Source organism: Lagopus muta, chromosome 6 (assembly GCF_023343835.1).
Source record: "Lagopus muta isolate bLagMut1 chromosome 6, bLagMut1 primary, whole genome shotgun sequence".
In the NCBI taxonomy this organism is placed as follows: domain Eukaryota; kingdom Metazoa; phylum Chordata; class Aves; order Galliformes; family Phasianidae; genus Lagopus; species Lagopus muta.
In genome coordinates, this window is record NC_064438.1 from 26,993,540 (window position 1) to 27,014,165 (window position 20,626).

The window sequence follows — 20,626 nt, forward strand, 5'->3', positions numbered from 1 at the left end:
GAAATCCAAAAACCGACACAAGGATTCTGGATTGTGGCTAAAACGTGAGATTGTTTTCCATGGTTTTTTTTTTGTTCTTTTTTTGAGAGAGAGTTTCCTCACCTATTTTTACTATGTGCCTTGTAAAAGTCAACATGAAGTGCATGAAGTCAATAAGGCCAGTTTTGCTAAGCAGCTATACTTCTATTTTTGTATAACTGCTTTAGTTATTAGAGGAGCTACACATGGCTCATCCTACAATACCGTGAATCACCAGATTGTTCTGTACAACTCAGGCTCGAATGCCACCTTATCTGCTGGGAGAAGGGCTTCCCATCTCATGTCAACTCTGTCAACACGATGATATGGGGAAAAAAATCAGGATCTCCTCTCCCTTGATATCTGTGCCATAGGGTTTCTACAAAAAGAGTGACTTTGCCTCCAGCCACCACTCTCGCATGATCAGGGTCCAGGTCAGCCTCTCTGTCTCCACAAGGTCTGAAAATCTTATTGCAGGATTTAGATGTTTTCCTGGAAGAGATTGCTAAATCTTTTCACAATTGAGAATGCCTCACTTGCTGTGACAAGGTTATAGGAAGCCTCCTCAGGCTTCAGCTGCTTTGAAGTCACCTTCCAAATGTTTTTACCAAAGAAACCTCCACTGAAAAAAGAGCAGGTTAGAACTTCAGTTGAACTTCAACCTAGAACTGCAATTGTATTTCAATTTAAGAACATGTAGGAAACTGAAATAAACCTTAAAGGATAGCTGCAGGTGTCTGTAGAGAGAGTTCTTTCCTCCTTTGCAGTTTATATTTCATATGAAATACATGAAAGCGAAGAATTGTATCTTCGTCTTGTTTCACAGAACTTCTTCATGATAAAACTCTTCAACAATGCTGTAACGTTACAAATAAATGTTGCAGGGTTTCTGTTAACTCGTTATGATGTAATAACACATCAGCCTAACCGACAGCCAGAGTAACCACAGAAACCAAGGGGTTATTTAAAGTTAATCAGTGAGCATATATGTATGATGTATTACTTTCAGTAACACAAGTGCACCAGTATAGATTTTTGCTGCTGCAGAGGAAAACAGAGGGGCCAGCCTAGCACAGCGCTCCTCCGGGTCTGCTGAATCACAGAGGCTTTGAAAGTATCCCATGGCCTGAAAACTACAGTCTCTGGGGATATCCTCTTCCTGCTTAATAAACCTTTTACCCTCAGATGTCATGTACTCTGTCTTGCCTATTCATCCTTATTCAAGTCTCACAGAAGTTTCACAAGCAGAATCAATAAAATAATTTCTATTGTACAGTGTGGTTTTAAAGTACAGCAGCCTGGTTTGTTGGTACAAGTGCTCATTGAATGCTGAATGTCTTTTAAATTAGCTTATAAAATCATACAGAAATTATTTACAGATGGAAGCCCGAGTGTACTCGTGTAAACCTTAGATGTATATGGCTACAGATCTTGCTGAGCATGAACACCAGGCTGGGGCTCTGGGAATTTGAGGCACTGACATCATTTTAGGACTATCAAATCCCAGCGATGTTAGAAACTCAGAAAAAGTACACAAAGGCTTCTGAAATGGGGCCTTTGGTAATTACCTGGAAGAGGGAGCTGAGAAAAAAAATTGACTGGAGACAGTATTTTAAGAAAACAATCTTCTACAATTGCCAAAGGACTAATGAACTATATCTCAGAATGCCAGCCAAAGTCCTACTGCCAAAATGCACATTTCATTTCACTGAAAGCAGAGATCTGTTTTTTTTTTTTTTTAATGGAAAACAAGAGTCAAAAGTTACTTAAACTAAAGAAAAGATTATCTACAATTTGTATTCAAGAGAAGTTTAAAACCTTACCTAGTGCCCTACAAAACTGATTCAGAAATTAATGAGGCTACTTTATTTGTAGGTATATATTTCCTTCAGTCAAAATGGGGAGGAAAAGTTTGTGATATTCTTGGCAGTTCTGGTCCAGAGCAACCAACATGCTTTTATTTCAGGTTGTTGTAGCTGTAGAATTCCCTGTCCCAGTTTCTGATGAATAAATCCTTAGGTCTCTTTCTCAGTTATCTGAAACCCCTTCTGGGATTAAAATCTTGGTCTGTCTTAATGAGACACCCTAATGAAGTCACTGCTCCTCCCTTCCTCCAGACGTGCTTGACGTTCTCCCCCATGTTGAAAGGCCTCAAGCACCCAATATTTCCAGCACTATCTCCATGAGCGTTTCAAGTTTTAACAGAATTATTACCCTTCTTTAACAGATGTTTAGCTTTCATTTTACAAAACAAACAATTTCAAACGCCCGAAGCAGAATAACGTTAGTCCTTTCAGTTGCTCTGTTTCTCCAGTCATCTAAAGACAGAGATAGATCTGCTAATCTATTTATGAGGCACATGGATTGCAGGACTTCCTGTCTTGACATTTTCCTTAAAATTTTACTGAGTTTTGTTTTTCTTTCACAATTTTATTTTATGGTTCACTTCTGTACTCAGAATACAGGCAGAGCTTCCATTCATGCCCTGCTAGGCAGATATTTCAGTTAAATTTGGAGTGAACAAATTGTTTTTCTGTGACATTATATGGCGAAGTCAATTCATTTTCTGTAACAAACATAACCCAGTTGAATCACGGTAACTATGACTCATTAATGGGAGACATCTGGTGATAACCCCTGAAGTCACTGTATTTCAACGCTGCAGCAATTCATAACCCCTTCACAAAACAAACAGGGAACTTTAAGGGATCAGTAACTTTTATGTTTTGGCCTCCTACGATCACTGAACTCAATAGAAATAAGCATCATGTAAAAACGAGGCAAGCATTAGATGTCTAGACATCCTACACGTGGCCATCCCATGAGTTGGTCGGTGCCCTGGGGTAATCATTAAAAAATTCATCATTAAGCAGATATAAGTTTCTTGTAGGTGGTGTCATTGGCAATGCCCTCCAAACTGAACGGGCCGGTTGCAACAAAAGTAGTGCATTTTTTCTAACTAGTATTTCTTGCCTGAATACTTAAATAGCCTTTAATGGGGCCATTCCAAATAATAGGAATCCTGTTTCACGTACAAACTTTTTTTGCCTCCTTTTCTAATTTGCTTTCTCCTCTATCTCATGTCTTCATGACTTCTTCATTACTTACTGACACAGCCTAAAAAAAATGTGATTTTCCTACTGGGATTAGACACCACTGCTTGAAAATTCACTTTTATTATTAGTTTAAACCTTGATGAAACAAACATGACAATTATGTAAGGAACAAATAATGCTGCACAGATTTTTGCAAGAGCTAAAGTAGTTTATGGTGGTGCTGATGGTAACTGAAAAGGCACATGCAAAAATTTTGCGGGTTTGTCCTCTTACAAATCCTCCAGTAGTTACTTTCATTCTCTCTTTATTACTTCTAAGGAATAGGGGACAAAAGTTGCTCAGTGAAATCCATCACCAGAATAAGATTTGACTGACAGAGGGCTTTGTGACTGATGCTGGTTTAATAGAAATCAGATTCTGTTCTAACATCAGAGAAACGCATTTGGTTAGAAGCAAGATGTTCGCCAGCAGAGGATTCTTTTCTGTCTGCCTTTAGATAGGTCCCTGCTGCCCTTTTAAAAGCGTAAACATACAATTAATGGAGGCACATATAGTGAAATGTTCCTGATGTTATCTTCCAGGTGAGACCTTTAGAACTGTAGTGCTGTATTCTGTGAGGTTATTAAACTTCCCATAACTCTTCGGGCTGTCTTCAGTATTTGCACTAATGCCTTCAGCTCAAATTTCCTCCCTCACACTGTATAATACTAGTTCTTTATCAGCCTAAACCCTTCATTTTGCAAGGAGCTATATTGATCTAGGCCCTTTTTGTGTCAATATGCACATACTGTCACAGCTTAATGCACATCACAGCTCAATTCAAAGGGAGTCACTACTCATCTGAGCCCTGACAGGAATAGCCTCAGGTTTGTAAAGCGCTTTGTGGCTCTTGGCACACCTTTACCATTTACAGTAATTTCTTTTTGGCAGTAAAAGGGTTTCTAGGTAAAACGGTAGAGCTTTATGATAGAAGTAACCTTGCTATTGACCTTAGCAAGAAACTAATCTTGATTCTATCAGGGTACTTTTAAAAATTAGATGCAACCCTAAAGCACTGCTTGCCAGTCACACCGACATCAAAGCCTAGGACTAGGCAAGAACAATAAATTCTTTCTGCTGTTTTTTAAGACTTTTACCATCTTTCACGTCTAGTGGTTTGAAAGATATATCTGAGAAACATGAAGTACTGTCATTAACTATGCATTTATGGATTGGCCTTGTGGTCTACTGATAGCATTCTGTACAGCTACTATGACATTTGGTTTTGGTTGTTTGATTCTAGGAATGCTATCTGAAAAGCCACTGCTCTGCAGCTGTCTCCGTTGGCTAATCAAACATCAAGTCTCACGGCTCTCCACCAGGTATCCTCTCACATCTCTTTCTCTAGAGAACATACACATGCTTCATTTCAACCATGAGTAGTCACCAGGCTTTAATCTAAGCACAGCAATTTGTGTGCTCAAGGTTAAGTCAAGGCATGGTGATGAAATGCAAAGGCTCATCTTGAAGGCTGCTGCAGAGAAACATGAAGGAACAACCACCCATGCAATCTGCTTTCTTTGGACAAGCTTATGAACAAGGTAATGCGAGTAGTGCTTACTCTAGGTGAGAGATCTAAGAACACTACATGCAGGAATTGACCTCTTTTCCAATTGAAACTGCTGCAGCTGTTGCCACCACAGCAACCTGGTACTGCTGTAATCTCCTCCTGAGTTGTCCTTAACACTGCTTTAGCAATTAGTTAATTGCAGGCACTTGCCAGGAAGGCTCATTCCGATTACCCCTCTTCCCCACTGAGCCCACTTTTTCCACTGGACTGACATCCAGTCTCCCTAGCATCCTGCTTTCCCACTTGGAGCTGCTATGCCACATGGATGAGCCAAGAGATGCTGGTTTTGTGTCATGTTATTTCTGTTACAGTACTCCTAAAAGCACATCCGTAGCCAGGAGGATCTCACTCTATGGTTTACAGGCCCTGATTGTCAATTACACAAAGATGCCTGTGTGGTCCTGACTGCCTGCAAAGTGGAAATAAATGGCATTACCAGAACACTGCAGAAGGACAGCTCAGTCTTTATAAGAGTCGCATCCATAATGTACATGTGATGCCTGGGCTAGAAACTATGTGAAAGTAGGAAAGGGAGCAGTGGGATTGGGAAATTTTATCTGAGTTAATCAGACAAATAGATCTACAGAAGGGAGCAGCAGGTCCTACAGGTGACTGGCTGCCACTACAAAAGGAGTCAACAAGCAAATAAAGATGCAGTAAACTTGAATAAACACACTTCTGGAACTGTATGTTACAATCTGGCAGCAGTAAAGCGTACCTAGTGATTATTCACTTGGCATATTTGTCACGTATTAGGCCCTCAGCAAATGAGATAGACTTTAACATAAAGTTGGATTAACAGAAATCCTGTTCAGCTAAAGAAAACCTCCTGTGGGCGTCACATTCCTGCAAGGCGGTCGCAGGAGGCTATTAAAAACTGTAGGAACAGGCATCTGTGTAACGTATTATATATATTAAAAGCTTTGAATGCGTCTCGGCAGGTTCTCTAGAGGAGATAGTATTTCATTTCCTCTGCTGGCTGAATCTGCATGACCAGGATGGGTGAAAATCCCTCATCACATATTTATGCAGGCCAACTTTCAAAGCTCCCACTGCATCGCACATTTCAGCAACGGAAGCACACAAGCACCACTCTGCAATGCAGTGCATGCTACAGACTTCGGCCACAGGCATGAAGTTGCTTGGCTGCCAGCTTGCTGGGAGTGTAGTTACAGAACCCACCGTCACTTGGGATATAAAAGTACAGTGTCTGAGCCTGGCACTCTTCTACAAAGGTACAGCCCTGTTTACCACAGCCTCCCTACCCAGCCTTGCTGCAGGCTGTTTTACAGTATACCCTCTTTTGTAATTTTGCAGGAACTAATACAGAAATAGGAAACTGGAGCTCTTCGCCCAAAACCAATTTTACTCTCATAGCAGGAAGGAGGCAGGAATGAATGCTACCAGTATCTCAGTTTATTCCAAGATACATCTGAAATGCTTTCTCAGATCAGTACCACTGAGTGAATTACTGTTGTGAAATCAGTTTGTGCCAATTCTTTTTCCTATACCTGCACAACTCCCTTGAAACCTCTGCAGCTCAGTTCTACCTATCCTAGCACAGAGCATTGCTTTCACAGCAGACAGACCCATTGATTTTGCTAGGACATCTGGGATCAAACCCTCCCCAGTTTAACTAGGGATGGCAGACGCTGTCTCTAAACATCTGCTGGCTGCTGGAGCAGCTCTCTGATTACTAGCAAGCAATGCTAGTAATGAATGTAAAATTACTTATCAGACCAAAAAAAAGGAAAATATTTGAAGAGAGTTACACTAGGGTTGGTAGCAGGATGGGAAGGCATTTAGGGGAGATCACAAAGACAGCATTGTCACAAATTGATTTGGCTTATTCAAAGTACTAAGATATGTGATTGTGAGAAACTGTAAGATTTCGATTCCCCTATTCAGCCTGGAGTTTCTTTAGATTCTAATTACTGCAGTGTAGAAGAAAGCAGAGAAAAAAAAAAACAGAAACAAAAAAAATGACCTTTTATGCAAGCTTGGCACTTGAATCCAGTGAGATTTGAGAACGTTATTATAAGAGTTTATTATATAATAGTCATGGTAAAATTTCATATGAAGCAATTAGAACAGAATTCTCTTATCTGCCTATGCATGTCACCACTGACCTGCATCTCACCTACATGGCCACTCATGGTCTTGAAAAAATCTGCAGTAGCAGCTGGTGGGAAGAAATATTACATTCTTGACATAGAGCTGCAGCATGTCCTTGGGCACTGAGCCATCGAGAGAGCTGCGTGAGCAGCCCTGTCCCTGCAGCAGGAGGATGGCCATGGGGAGCCCTCACAGAGCTTCACCACCACCTGCTTTCCATGAATGCCACCTACAGAGCCATACACCGAGACTGAGTTTCCTACCACACATCATGTCCCCGGGGCTACGGCCTCTGCTGCAGCATCTACAAATTTAGAATCTTCTCCAGTAAGGAAGGGCATCCCATTCTTGGAACTTTACACCTAGAACACCCCAACAGTTCAAACACCAGGCATACAGCCAGATCAGCATAATGGAAATGGACTTCTGTGTTGTTCTGGGAATTTGAAATCTGTATCCAAATTCCATGGCTTGAACTCATCTCCAGTTATGATGTGTAACATAATAGTCTAACACATCATGCGCTGTCTTTCCCTTGGTAGAACAACAGAATCATTAAAGAATGCCTGACTCAATCAGGCATAGCTTCCAATGGGATAAAATTAAACAGCTTTCTGCTGGTGCTACAAGGAAGAAGCACCAGGTACCATTGCAATGCTTTAATCATGCAGCCTCTGAAAAAGAATCAGCAGCACATACACCACAGCAGTAGCAACTTAAATCCCAAAGCTTAAAAATGCAAGATGTTTAAATAAGGAATTCACCTTTCCCTTTCCATATGTTCTTGGAGATTTCTTTTTGACAAGCAAGACATTTGTATTTTTTCTGATAATGGGAGCTGAAGAAGTAGAGAAAAGGAAAACCTCAGTGCTTCCATCCCTTCAGCAAAGCCCTGCATTAACCAAGAAATCAGCCTGTTACTTACAGCTTTCTCCTATCATCTGTTTGCAGAAGTTCATTGCTTAATTCCCATTCATATCGCCTCTGCGAAGAAGAACAGGCTGATGACATTTCAGTTAATCATAACCTTCCCTTTCTGTGACAACCTGCCAGCAGCCTTTTTGAAAATAAACTTGCAAAATGAAATTTTTAAGAAGGATTTTTCCTCATCATCACGGTGGGAAGGACCTGACAAGATGAACGCACGTGAATATTTCACAAATTAAAACAAAAATTCTTCTGGATTACCATTTCTCTCTCAACATTTGAGGTAATTTTTCTGGTAAAATGACATAACTTTACATATTCACCTTCATCCTCTTTAGAATATAGGGCTCTCACTGCCTCTGTAAAACACTTGCTAGCAAGATACATAGCTTAGGTTTCTGTGGTCCAGCTTAATTATCAAGCAGCTGCAGAAGTGCTAAATAATCATGCCTTTGTGAGCATGCATGTGTAGAGAAAATCCTTTGTAGGGTAAGAAAGCAAAGAATCTTCCAGAAGATTTCAAGTGTTTACTGCTCGCCGTCTTAAATATCATGCTAACTAAGACTCTTAACTCTGCTAATGTCCTAGTAAAGAAACTGGAAATGTAAGAAAGAATTGGAAAGGCTGGTGGGGTTGCTGGTGGCAGTGAGCTCACAGAAGCCATCACCAGCAGTTGAACTTAAGTCAGGGCAGGTGTAAAATTTGGACGGAGGCCACAGAAACCCAAAGAAATACTATGAGCCAGAGGCAAAGCCACAAGCAGAGGAATTGCTGACAAACAAAGAACAAAGTCAGAGGCAGGGCCCCATCCAAAGCGACAGCTTTTGTGGAAGTTCAGTCAAAGCTGCACAAGTGTCAGCACCTTTTGTTCATGGCAACAAAAGCCAGGATGTTGAGCTCTCTGGAAATAGCTGATGTTGTAAATAGCTGCAATGTCATCGAGAAGAAAAAAATTCAAGTTTCTATCATCAACTGCATGCTGCCAGCTTAAAGCCAGGAAAAATATTCCTGGTAGCACCTCCTGCCTGTGCAGGGCTGTTGGGCCACGCCAGCTTGTCCCAAACAGCCTTTCCTGTCTGTGTGCAGTCAGAAGACTGCAGCATCCCTGCCCAGATCAGCAGTAAACCTTTATTAGCAGAGCAGAGTCAACTCAGCAGTTTATTCAGTACAGAAGCCACTAAAGAGTCAAGAACATATTCCAGCTGCCTTGGAACCACAAGGCTGAGAGAAAGAGAAGGAAAGAAATTGTTGCATGTCTGGTAGAAAGACACGTGCTAGCTATTGTCTTTGATGAAGGTGCAGCATCATATCACAGCCAGGGTTGCTGGGAAACAGGTTCTAAGCTCCTTGCAGGAGCCCTAGAGCCTCCAGGAGAGCATGGATTTATGAATTTCACTCCGAGTGCAACAGTTGTGAAAAAATTAACTCTAGCCTTCCTCTAAGGCAAAGTTGTCAGCATTAATTCGCTTTAGAATGATAGAATCATCAAGATTAAAAAAGAACTCCAAATCATGTAGTCCACCTGCCACCAATAACACTCACTAAACCACATCCACATAAACCACTACGTACCACATCTACAAATTCCCTGAACACCTCCAGAGATGGTGAGTTCACCACCCCAGCACAACTTGAGGCCATTACCTCTTATCCTATTAGCTACAAGAGTGATTGTTGTGGATAGGTGTTTTGCTACTTGTCTTTTTTTTTTTTCCTTAGAAGTAGTAATAGAACAGTCAAAGACAGTGGCTTTATAAGCATTCAGGCAGCATTAGCACTGAGAATTATTTCCTTCAAAGAACTTTAATTCCAGTTCCTTCTGCAGTGGGTGGAAGCTCACACCCACTGCACACCCCCACGGTCTATCTGACTTCTTCACACAATGTACAGCACAATCTCTGTGCTTCTACTACAGAAGGTGGCCAGCCGCGTGACTGGTAACCATAGCAGCTGCAATAACCAAAAAATCCAGGGCTGAATATATGCACAAGTCTATTACTTTAGCACCATTTTATTTCTGTGATCAGTATCAGTGGGTCTACCTCAAAATGTCCTAGTGCTCAGTGAGCAGAGAGGCTCACTGCCACATGGAAAACAGCATGTCTCACATAGAAGAATGTTTTCTGTCAGTCTCTTGACTTCTGTAATGTCTAGAGACACTTTTCAGGAGCTAGAAGGCATTCAAACTAGGATTTCTATTTCTTGTATGGGAAAGATCAGTCCTGCAGATTTTCCATGCTGGAATCACTGGTCTTTTTCCTGTCACGTGCTGAGTGTTGCCTGCCAGGGACTGAGAAGTAATGGCAGGCAATAACATTTGATTCTTTCCCAGCAACAATTCCAAGGCACGGCATCACAGTACCACTAGCTCTGCCTCAGTGCTATTAACTCCTCCAGACAGAATCCATTTACTTTCCACAGGTGGTGAAAGTTGGCAGGGGATTTCTTCCTTATCTCTCCCTTGCTGTCGCTTTGCAGCTGATCAGAAACTCGGGAGAACTTCACACCTTGGAGAAGACTGACCTCTCCTCCTAGACTACGGGATCTACTTCCTCAACACAGCCCTCCCAGGGACCTGCAGACCCAATAGATGCAGCAGCAGCCCTAGTCTGCCCTATCCTCTCCCATTGCTGGAGTGACCATCCCAAAGGTAGGCACCAGTGTTGTAGAAGAGAGCAAAGAAGGGGAGGAACAGCAAGAACAAAATGAAGCTGAGTGGTGTCACTGCAGGCAGTGTGTATTATTGGTGCGCATATTCTGACAGGATATCATCTTAGTTTTGGTAGCAAGTCTACTACTGTTGGCATTTAGAAGGCTGTTAGCATTATGGTGCTGGTATACTGTCTCAAAGGCATTTGGTTCCCGACAGTATGTCACACTTGGATGTAATCCAAAGCTAGTGACAGTCTAAGACCTGTGAGTTATAAAGCCAATCTCTGCATGCTTATTTATATTAGAAAGCTCACATTTCAACCCAAAGCCCAAAAGCAAGATATACCTCAACATGCAGCAAATTACAGATGACTCATGGAATCTGAGCTCAAGTTCTTTGGACTACAGCACAAATACTACCACCTAAGTAGTTATTGGATGAAGAGTCCCTTTCTTTAAAAAGAAAAAATACTGTCCCTAAGAACATCAGGAGTCTCAGTGCTATAATTTTCAGAGATAAGCATTTAAACATAGGAAGGACAGCAAGTAGCATCATCTAAAAAGAAATTTAATGCAGAAGTCTGGAGTGCCCAGGTAACAATGTTACAGGCCAGACTTGTTTTGCCTTCTTACAGAATAGTGGAGATACATAAGGACATCTAACCAACACAGAGAACAGCTGATGTGAACCTCTCCAGAAATAAAAGTACAAGATTCTACAGTTTTGGTCAAGGTGCCATAGCTACTAGTTGTAATAAGCATTCATCTTTGCAGGCTAGCATATATTAAACTTACCAGCAGCCTTGGTAAGCAGCCTCCTCTACAGCGTGAGCCATAGTGCAGACCTAAGGAGAGTGAGGAGAAAGTACTCAAGGGAAGATCAGAACTGTAACTGCCTCATTCCTCCACAGAGACAAAGGAAGGGCAGGCTTCTCACCAGCAGGCACAGAATCAGCCAGGAATATGGGGCTGGAAGAGCCCAGCACTCTATTTTCAGGTACACATACCTCATAACTCAAGCCCCTTCCTGTAGTGATCAGGTGAAGAACTGTTGCACCTCTTAATCCCTCAGATTCTCACATGAACAACTCTCTCATCAACTCTAAACTCCTTACAGGATCTCTGTGTCAGGTAGAGTCCTAGCCATGCCAGAGCCTACAGCTTGTTAAAGCTTAGGGTGGTGACAACGTGCATTCATGTGGCAGTCAATTTCACTTATTGTTACTACGTACTTTGCATTATTTCTATAGCATAAGAGTTATCATCAGCATTTTTATATGATTGCATCTAGCTGTGCGCCAAAGGATCACTTACCTTATTTTATTTTTCCATGAATCTCTTGTGCAAGTCCTTCTATTCTCACAGAATAGGTCTCTTGGTTGGCTTTTAATTTTGTGGAAACAATTAACTTCACATACCATCTTTCCTAAGAAATTTAGCCAAAACCAAGTCCCTTATTAAAACTGGATTTCCAGTCAAGCAAATTATAATGATGTCTCTTCTATCCAGACATATTCTATTAAGGCATATTACCTCGCTTTTTTTTGTTCTCTTCTGCAAAACAGTTATCATCAGAGCCCCCCCCAAAAAAACAGTTTTAAGTTTTGCCTTTTAATGGAAATGTTTATTATTATGCTGATACCTCTTCATGTTTAAGTAGCAGAATTGCAGATTTTAAATATTTGTCAGTGTAATGTAAGTGGCATCACTGAGCAGTTTGTGTAGTTAGACAAAGTTGGTAACAGATGTGCTCACATCAGCTCTGATAACATTCATCTTAAAGAGACTTCATAATATCTGCAAAATGATATTCTAAAGTAATTACTTCCCTTGCAGCATTCAGTCCATCTCATGGCTGAATATAATCTTCACTTGTTGGTATATTACACATTTGGAGAATTGGTGAAGTAATTGCCGGTACAGTGAGGTGGGATCATCATTCATCTTAAAGTATGACCTTGCTTTAAATAGCTATTAAAAGAACTAGCCATAAAAGGAAACCTACATGTAAAAAAAGTGTGAGATTCAGACATTTTATAATTTGGCTGAGTATGAATAACAAGGCTGCTTTCTATTTGTGACACAGTATACACAGCTATGGGAAATTATGGCACCATGCCTTCTTTTAATTTGTTGTTGCTGGGAAAGGCTGTGGAAGCTGGCTTAACATCAATTTTCAAACACTCCAAAGATTTAATAGATACAGATGCACTTAGAAAAGCCATGGCAAATACCTGGCTCCTCAGGTGCTTCTTGCCATTGCGAGAGGCCAGCTTACAGCACAGAGCACTGCACCTGGTAATGAGCTCGGAGGACAGACCCTCAGGTAGTTGCTATGATCATCAAGCTGCTTTTCATAGAATCAGAGAATCGTTTGAGTTGGAAGGGGCCCTTAAAAGTCATCTAGTCCAATTCCCTTGCAATGAACATGAACACCTACAGCAAGATCAGGATGCTCAGAAGCCCACCCAGCCTGACCTTGAGTGTCTCCAAGGACGGGGCATCTACAACCTCTTTGGGCAACCTCTTCCTACAGGTTTTCTACCTGAATCTCTTTTCTTCCCACACACACTCTGTAATGAAATGCGGCAGGCCTTTGAGAACGAAGAGCAGTGGAAGCAATTCTGGCTCCTTCATTTGCAATTTGGATATAACACGTGTGACTGTAACTCACTGTGAGATGCAGTGACTCACACAGATCTTCCTGGTGGGTTTGACTCAACTATGACTCCTGAGCAAAATGAGCAGGGAGAGCAGAGTACTGGAGCAGAATTCCTGTCTGAGAGCAGGGTGGGGAAGCTGCCTAGATCCTTTGGGGGCTGGGCTGTCACCGGGGCTCCTTGTGAGCAGGCTGTGGTGGTGTCTGTGACCCTGGTGGGATGGCAGAGGCTGCCCATTCCTTTAAACAAACAACTGGGATCAGAGAATCAAAAGCAGCTTTATAATAGCTGTAAAAGCACCATTGCCTTTGCAAAACATTTCTGAAGATTTCAGGGTGCTTTTATTATTATTAAATTTATGAACCCTTAGGAAAAAAAAAAAACAACCAAAAAACAGAAAAATACAGCTATAACTCCAGTTCCCTGAATTCTACTCAGCTGTCCTTTCCCTTTAAGTATCCGACTTCAATTCCATACCATTAAGGAATTAATCCTTGCTCTGTTGCTCCTTATTCTTGATTATTAGCTCTTGCTTTGCTTTTATACTTCTAATCTCTCTTCTCCAAACTGTATGTTCTTCCTCCTGTGGGTGTATTTTCCCCACCCCCACTTATTTTTCTTGCCTTGCAGGAGGATTTGCATCTTGTTAATATTATTTTTATCACATTTCTTCTTGTTCTCATTTTAACAATCATTTTATTATCCAGAAACCATTTTCCAGAGTGTCCAGACCACGCTCTGACTCTTGCTCCCAAATGATTATTCCCCCTAATTCTTGCTAATCCCATTCTGGCTACCCAGAGCACTGAGAAGATCAGGACTGTGGTTAAGCACAGAAGCCCTCTGAAGCCCCAGCTGCCTCACTGTGGGCTGGCTGTAGAACAGTTTCAGATGCCTTCTCCCCAACCTCACCACTCATGCAGAGGCAAGGTGCAGCCCAGGGAAAGAATCAGCTCTGTGTGCACTGTGCAGGAGCATTGCTCCTTGCCTGGATGTCTCAGCAGCAGAGTTCAAGGCCTGGTGGACCAGCCCAAAGCTGCCCCTCAGCAGCACAGCCCTGCAGCTCCTCCCAGCTCAGCCCTCCTGCTGGATGTGCCATGAGCTTCCAACACAACCATTCAGAACACCACGTTTGAGGCTGCATCCAAAATACACCCTGCTGCCACCCACTTGGAGCAAACTCACTGTGTTTGCCTAAGGAAAACAAAGGTTGAGCAGGTTGGGCCTGCCAAGAGCACAGACAGGCTCTAATGTCCACTGCACCCTACCCACCCATTCACTAATCCCTGCACAGCTGTGGTGAATCACCCCATGACACAGGCATCACAGGGCACTGTGAGAGGCACACAACAAAATACCACATGAACTGGAGTCCCAGTCAGACACATAGCATCATCTGTAAGTTGTAATGCCATGAAAATAACTTCCATGAGGTTGGAAAATGGTATTTTCTGAGATTTAAAGAAGGGTGCCCACAGTGTTGGGGCACTGATGGGTGTGGGGCTGCAGGCCTCCCCCTACCCTGGGGAGCAGCCCCCACCCAGCTCACCACCCCACTGCCTGGAAAAGTCTTTTACACACACTGCTGGTTCACTGTCTGTTCAGTAAGTGTGCCTGCAGGTGTCCTGTAACCCCAGGAACAATTCCCAGAACATTTAATAGCCCATAGCACTTGCACTCACACCACTCTATGCTAAGGTAAGGCTCTAGAGAAACAGTTTCCAAATGCAAATAGATAAACATGTACTTGCAGGCCAGGTGATTTATTGCAGACTAGGAAAAATGAAACAAGGAAGAGAGAAATAAAATGCAAATGTGGAGCAGAACCTCCACCTTGTGCCTCTTCCAGCCTCGCAGACAGGCAGGCCTCTCCTTCTGAGACTGCTACAGGACAAGCACACAACAGCCCCAAGCAGACAGCAGTGAGATCCCAGCTGCTCTTCACTGAGCCCCCTGCATAACTCTCAGCCAAACCCTGCCTGCCAGAGCCTGAGGTCAGACTCTGCAGAGCATCGCACTACCTGCTGCACTTCCCAGAGGAGCACCTACACCCATCCTACTGAGTTCCGGTCCCGCAGACCCTGCAGCTTCAAAGGATCACTGGCACTGACACGTCCTTGGGACTCTTCCCTGAGTAGCACATTTTAGTTCTGATTTTCCATGTTTACAGTATTTGAAATAAGGTGCTGGAAACATTTACAGAAGCAAACAAGAGTGATAACGAGAGAATTTGCAAACATGCTACGACAGTCCTTTCCTGCCCCCTTTTTTTTTTTTTTTTTTTTCTTGGATGGGGGGGGTGAGCAAGGAATACTAAGAAAATACTAAGAAAAGAAAATAACTGGCAGGTTTTTACCAATGTCTGCATTATCCTGGGTTGAGCCACTGCTTCCTACTGCAGACAGGATCAAGCCTTTGTTTAATCATTTTGCTGTCAGTTGGTTTCAAACCCATGGTTTGCATTAAACATGGAGCCCAGTTCCCACTGCTCTGCTGCTGACAGCTTCCAGCTCACCACTCATCTGCAGGCATTTGGCCTGAGGAGGTCAAAGCACAGCTGGTGCTCTGCAGGTCCCCTGTATCCCTCTGCACACAAGTGCCACATTCAACTGCAGTAAGAGGGTCTTCGTGTCAGACAGGTTTGCAAGCATGGTGAATCACAGGGGACCAAATCCAAAGCAGGAAAGCAGATCCTCATGAAGAGGTTTTTCATGCTGTGGTGCAGACAGGATGCTAACACAGGAGCCTGAATTTAAGGCATGAGATGAATTCCTAAAAAGAGGAGGGAAGCCTATGCTGGGACCACAGGCTTGCCTACTAGGAAGCAGGGCGCATGCTCTTACAAAAATAAAAGTGTCCTGAGAGCCCAACCAGCAGGATCACAAGGTTCTCTTAACGTTTCTAGTAAAGTCACTTTGGCAACAGAAGAAATAAACAAACTCACCTCCTCTGAAGAGAAGCATGTGCTAGAAGCACACATCTAGTTCTTGTGTATTCTTCCAAAAGAGAAAATACAGCACTCTTCTCCTTCATCCTGAGGATATCTTCATTACAATTGACTGAGAGCTCAGCATTACTCAAGGACATTGTTAATGAATGCCTCTAGGCTTCAAAGAGCAGAGTCTTGAGAGAGCTACAAATTAAGTATAATAACTTGCAGTTCTGCAGTGCCTTCCATCTGAAGATCTCAGCTGTTTGTACCAATTCCTGTGAATTAAGCTCAGTCACTCACAAGTGAGTGATTTGTGACAACTATTGAACAGCCTGGAAGTGAGGATAGAGTTATAAGGACTTGTGATAGGGGTAAGAATTACCCCCAGGTGCCCACTGCTCAGGGAAAGCCATCTCTTCAGCAGTGTGCATTAATAAAGGAGAGATCCTACCACCATGCCATATGGCAGCTAGGAAAAATGAGTGACCTCTTCTCAGCTGCTTAAGAGAAGGCCACAGATGGAACATCTCAGTCAAGTGATCTCATCTCCTGGGAGAGTCCCAGGGAGCTAGATTTAAGACATACACGCTCTCAGTACTTCCCCACTGACCAAATACAGGAACCTCCATCCTCAGGTGGTTTAGGCCTTGCATGGAAAGAGGGAAACTGTCCTTATGTTGTCTGTAACACTCCTAATATAAGATTCCAGATTTTACACTGTCCATTTGATCTCATTCTCCATCATTAATGAACCCAAATAAAAGCAACAGAGGGGCCCAGAAAGGCACATTTCTTCTCTTTCCTACATATCTACTACTCCAGTCACTGCTTCACCTCTGTTAGAAGCGGTAACTAGCAAAACATTTAAAAAGAAGAGCAAACTGTAGCAATTAGACAGATCAATACAACGGGAAAGGCAACAACAAAGGTGTGATGACAGAAGGTCCAGCACAGTAGAAAGGTACTATAAAATAAGGGAAAAATATTGCTCACCCATATCAGATGATTGCAGGTTCATAGGAGAAACCTTCACCAAGCAGGAATCTCCAACCAGAGATCCTTCCCCACTGGCACTCAGCCCTTAAATGGGGTCTAAGAGAGGCACAGCCAGGCTCCACTCCTGCTGGTCACACAGCTAATTGCCTTCACCTGTGCTCCCAGGGCTGGCTGGCTCCTTTCCCCAGGTGCTCAATCAGTGGTTCAGGCCATGACTCAACAGTTACCATACAGTGAACACAAAGGGATGCTTTTATTCCAACTAAAGTGACCAGGAAAAGCTAATAGGTTCTGATTATTCTGGCTGCCTGTGTTTTAGGAGTTAAAGCTGAGGGTAGGTTTAGAGCTCGAACCATAGAAGCAGTGGTATGACACACCACAATATCATTGGACTGAAAGTCACATTGCCAAGTGCCTCAATTAAAGCTTTTATTCCCCTTCATCCAGTAACTTCCTCATGCCAGTTTTTAGTAGCAGCGAGGTCATGGACCGAGCCCATTCAAATTGCCATGTTCGGATCCCTATTTGTTCCCAGTTTCAACTGCTCAAATTTTAGATGCTTTAAGCAGGAAATCCCACTGATCTGCGGGTTGTGGGGAAGTCCAGAGAAGAAGACCCACAGTAATTGGTGGGCTAGCTTTAATTAACAATGAGCTGTAAGGTAAAACAACAAATCAATAACGTATATGTTGATCTTGAAGGTTTTTTCTGCGTTCTTTCTGGCACTCTTTGATATGTGCCAGAGGCAAAATAACATAATTTCTTTCAGCGGGATGGAAGAGAAACAAACAGTGTGGGCAGGGCAGCTGGTGGAATCCTGCTGGAAGGGGAGGTCTGAGGCACGTCCGCATCCCGCAGCTGCAGGGAAATGCATGCTCTCAGCAAGAGGAGACTGTCCAAAGGTCATGGGGTAGCTAAGCAACAGAAGGGAAAAATCCTCCATTGTGCCACTTCCATCTGGAAATAAAGCAAAAAAGTCTACATTTCTGGGTTTTCCTGGCAATACTGTCCTATGGGTAGATAATATTGCTATGGGAGCAGAGGGTAACCGGTTTTACTCTTTGCAGGGTTGCTATGAGACTCGAGCCAAATGAACTATGTTGTGCCTTGCTTTCCTCACCTGTAGACATATATGGTATATTTCACTGTGTTGAAATATTTGACTGCTCGAGTCTCTTATCATCAGAGCTGGGATGTCTACCTACAGTGCTGTAAGATATTCAGGTAGAAGAAGCTGCAGAAGTTGAGATATAACTATTTTCTGTTTATTTCCATTAGGTAGACACACAGTAGGAGCCATTTTGACATGTGTTAGTGTAGGTGGAAATGACTCATTTGGCTGCACTGGAAGCTAGCTGCTGTAGACTGGCTGCTGCTGCAGTCATAAATAAATCCCATAAAGTAGATCTCAAAAAAATGACGTGAATCTTGCTGCTCTGTTACTAATTAAGTTAATATATATTTAATGTGTACATAAACCCATGGACCTTAATTTATACACATCTGAACATACATACACTGCCTATGTTGTATTCAGCCTTCAAATTTCCCACGTAACATACAGGAAAGACCCCAGGTTTTCCCAATGCCTTTACCATAAGACAACCAAGAAAACACATACGGAAATTCCCTGAACATTGTCTACGTGCTTTTAAAGAGACCTTCACATGCAGAAAGGGCATTAGCAGCTAATGTATTGTAACAGTGTGGACAAAGCAGCTATCAAGCATTTACCAGTATAATGTATGTATTTGGATCCGAGTCTCTATCTGTAGGTCAGGGTCTATCTTTATCTTTTGGGCTGAGGCCGCCCAGCACCTTCCCCAGCAGGCAAAGAAGGGCTTATATTAAGCTTTCCCACCATTTCTTTTCTTTGCAACAGGGACGCATGCCATGATTGCAAAAGCATGGACGTAAGTGCCCTTGCAGTATTGCTATTTCCTCCTGCCACAGGGGAGTTTACTGAGCAGAGCTGCTTCTTTTGTCCCTGCCAGGAAGAAAAGCTAACACCGCCAGCAGTGAGCCTACAGCTATCGTATTGGTGTCACGCGCACCTGCCTACAGCCTTGCAGGAGCTTCACCTGCCTTGGGAAAGATGTCAAAAATTTCCCAGGCTGGAGAGACAGGGTTATGCTCATGCACTGCATTCACCATGACTCTTCTTGCTGCTCTCCACAGTTTCAAGAGGTCCGTTATTTGAGATTGTTTGGGTGCCTGGAAACACGGGGCACGGAGCAGCATCCTCAGGGGCACCTAACCTCTAGGCAAGTCAATGGAAGGCATTCATTTCTTACAACTCACTCTGTAACTCTTCCTTTCTCCTCATTTTCTACATTGAAACTTGCTGTAAAGCATTCGAATCGGGTATCCTGGAAGTAGAATAATGGCAGCACAAAATGAGTATCTGAGACCCACCCTGAGGGCAGGACTGTAATAGCAGTAGTCAAAGCTGAACATGCTCCACGCATCCCATGGAAAACTTGCAACTGTGCTCTGTGTAATTACATCCCCAAATATTTTCTGTAGCAAATAGATCGCTCCCATTTTGGCACACATAAAGTAATCCAACCCACTTTGCACTGCATGAGTAGGGGGCAGCTGGGCATGTGAGTGTCTGACTTTCTAAATTAAAACATAAGCCCTTGAAAACAGCTTAATATAATCTTTCAGGAGTTCCATCAAGCCTTCTGGCGGGACACTCCTATTTCTCCTTGCATCTGGCCAGGACTGTGCTATTACTGATGATCAAAAAATAAAAAATCCTTTGCTGTTTTGTCCTTGTGGAAAGCATCCAAGTAGATGAGATTTCAGGCAGTGGCACTGCTTCCTCAGCCTACAATTGCCTTTTCTACTCGAGGAAGATGCATGTGGAGGATCAGACAGGAGGAAGGGCCTTTCACTTCAATGATGTGGGAGAGATAAAGGGAGAAACGATTTAGAAACAAAACGATCCCCCAGCTGGAAAGCAGAGATTTGTCCTGAGAGGAGGCAACGTGAAGAGAAATTGCTAAACTTCTGCTGAAAATAATGAAAAACACCTGCAATGTAGCTCCCTAAGGAGACTAATTAAGTGAGAAAACATCGGTGCTTAGTGGAACTTACAGGCTCTCAGCAAAATTTAAGGCATTGTATCTCACACAAATTATTTGCTTGCTATTTTAGGGAAACAGATTTTTCTTTGTTATACTGATTAGGTGAGAAGATTGATTGATTTCCAACATTACTTTGATTGAATCACATGTATCTGTATTTTCCAAAACTAGTATGTGCAAAATCATTTATACTTTCTGCACATCTGCACCCAAGAAGCCCATTCCTCTGCCCAGCTGTGTGCCCAACCTGTCACAGGAACAGTGTTGTCTGCTCACAGGTAGCCTGTTTACCTGCACAAATTGGACACGTGCAATCACTGTAACCCTTTTCTCCTTTTTTTGCTTACTTAAATAAGACCCTGCACTTTAATTTTCCTCCCATGGTGGTATTTCCCTATCTTACGGGCTCTTTGAATCCTTTGGTGCATATGCAGAGTGTTTTGCAATTACACAGAAAATGACAGTCCCAGCCTTAACACAAAATAGTTAAAAAACACGTAATTGAGAAGAGGAAAAAGACAAACCTACAGGAAAGCAGAGTAATCAGGTGTTAATACATACCTAATGGA